This window comes from Chrysochloris asiatica, unplaced genomic scaffold (genome assembly GCF_000296735.1).
Source record: "Chrysochloris asiatica unplaced genomic scaffold, ChrAsi1.0 scaffold00150, whole genome shotgun sequence".
NCBI lineage: Eukaryota > Metazoa > Chordata > Mammalia > Afrosoricida > Chrysochloridae > Chrysochloris > Chrysochloris asiatica.
In genome coordinates, this window is record NW_006408668.1 from 1,129,671 (window position 1) to 1,132,154 (window position 2,484).

The 2,484-nt window shown below is 39.3% G+C and overlaps 1 pseudogene; it reads right to left on the reverse strand.

Annotated features, from left to right (window-relative positions):
- Positions 1–692: 692 nt before the first annotated feature.
- Positions 693–1,439, reverse strand: LOC102813963 (annotated as a pseudogene).
- Between the last annotated feature and the right edge of the window lie 1,045 nt (positions 1,440–2,484).

Genomic DNA, 2,484 nt, shown 5'->3' on the forward strand with positions numbered 1-2,484 from the left:
TAAGAAGAGAAGAGAAAAGAGGGACAGGAGAATTGTGTTACAGAAGAGAAAAAAAAGAGAGAAAAAAAAAAGAAGAAAAAAAAAAAAAAAAAAAACTTTGAAAAAACCAGGGAGAGGGAAGATGAAAAGAGAAAATGAATAGAGAATAACAACTAAAGATGAAAAGGGAAAAGAAAATAAAAAAGAAGTGGAGAAATGAGAAACAGAATAATAGAAGAAAAAACACATTCCTTTTGTCCAAATTCCTTTCTTTTCCTTTGAGATTCTAATGAAACATATTCTAACCTTTGCCTTTCCTTGCTTCAATCTAGATCATTTCATTTGTTTTATCAGTTAATACATTACTTTTCTCTTTAATTGTGTCTAATCTGTTCTTCAACCTAGCCATTGAGTTTTAAATTTTAGTTATTACATTTTTTTAAAAATTCAGAACTCCCATCTCTCACTGACCACTCCAATTTCCAGAACTCCTGGATAGTCGGGTTTTTCTGTTTTTCTATATTCATCTTTCTTTTTTACTATAAAAGGACGCTTTATTGTTTTCATATGGTCCAGACTTGGGAAAAGAGGGGCTTCAGGGTGTTGACTATGCTTCCTCTGTGGCTGGAGAGCAAGGTTCAGGCAGAAGGTCTGTGGCGAACAGGGGAGTGCTGGATGACCCTTCACAGGTTGCAGGACTCCACAGGCTCTTTCTAGTTGTGCTTGAAAGTGAGCCTCTCCAAGAGATATTCACCTGGGGACCTGCCATCCAACAGAGGTTGGTCAAGTGGTTGCCCATCTTCTTGATAATTTTCACCTGTTCATTGAGGAAATGTTTCTCCAGAAAGTCATAGAGGTGGTAGTCTGTATGAGTAGCACCCACGGCATGCAGATCCAGAAGAGACTGGTTCAGGTTCTTCTCTAGGACCAGGGTGGCTTCCATGATGTCCAGGGTTCTTGACCACTCATCTTGGGAGGGCTTCTGCACGTCCTGGAGGAGTGTGCGACCACCACGCTGGTTTTGCAGTTTCAAGAGATGATCAGCACCCTTGCACTTCTCCTTTGCCAACTCACGGAAGAAGTGTCCCACACCTTCCAAAACCACATCATCACAATTGAAATAGAAGCCCAGAGAGAGGTAAACGTGTGAAGAGGCCCTCAGATGCAGATTAACCAGATGGTTGATGCCAGCCTCTGCTTCAGAGGAATAATTCTGACAGATCTGAGCTCATGGTTGGTCAAAGATTTGGAGCTAACCACACACACACACACACACACACACACACACACACGGTGTTTAGCTGGTCCCAGTAACAGGGAATGGTCAAGAAGATGGTCCTGGAGAAGAGATTGTGCCTAAAGTCATTAGAGATGGAACTAGGCTGGAGGAGGGAGAGTCCATGTATCCGTTCCGTCAAAATACTGTTGAAGCAAGACACAGATCCACGGGACCGCAGCATGAACTTCTCTATGCTCCTCTTAGATCATATTAAATAAACTTACTGTGTTCTCAGCACTATGTTTACAAAATTGCAGTTAGAAATATGTCTAGATCATCACAGAAGTTTCTTTCTGCCAAATATATGGGGACACTTAGAGAAGAAAAACAAGAATCAGTTGTGTGTCAGAGTAGCACAGTGCTCCATATCTTTTCTAATGGCTGATTTTTTTACAGGCAGATCACCAGGCCTTTCTTTCAAGGCATCTCTGGGTGGATTCAAATCTCCAAACTGTTGGTTAGCAGCCTAGAACATTATCTGTTTGAGCCACTCAGGGTACTAGCGTACTGGGATTTATTCCAAAATCCTTACAAGGGAATGTCTTCTCATCTGTAGTCCTGAAGCGACCCAGCGTATTACTAAGGTGCTTTTCCAGAGTATCCACTTTTTTGGCAGGTCCTGGATACCAGCCAGTATAGTAGGTATTAAAAGCCAGAGGCTATCAAAAGCAATGCCCAGCCTATATACCTTTCCACTTCTATCTTATAAATCAGCATCTGTTCTTTGTAGAAAAAAATGGCCAATAGCCAGTGTCAATTTTTCAACTTCTCTTATTTCTTTAGTCCAAACTTGAGTTATTAATCCTCTTTTTAGCAATCTAGTGATCCAGAAAAAAATTATTTTCTAGAAATTTCCAACATTTCCACTTGTTTTTAGTGGGGGATTTTTTTTTTACAAATTACATAGACTGCCATCTCCAAATTTCCAAAATTGAAGATGCAAGCCTATTATTCATTGGCAACATAGTGATTATTATTATACCTAGAAAGCTACCTCACTATTTTGTTGCTACAAAGAAGTGATATTAGTTTATGTAAAGGAATTAAGTAAATTGTAATATCCCCAGATATTGCAAGATACTATTATTACTGTTTACAGGGATGATATAGGCAAGGTGATATGAAAGTACTTGATTGTATCTCTAGCTCAGAGTAAGCTCTCAGTGAGTGTTTGTTTAATTGTTAAAGTTGCAAGCATAAGGCATCATTCCTATATTATGAAAAAT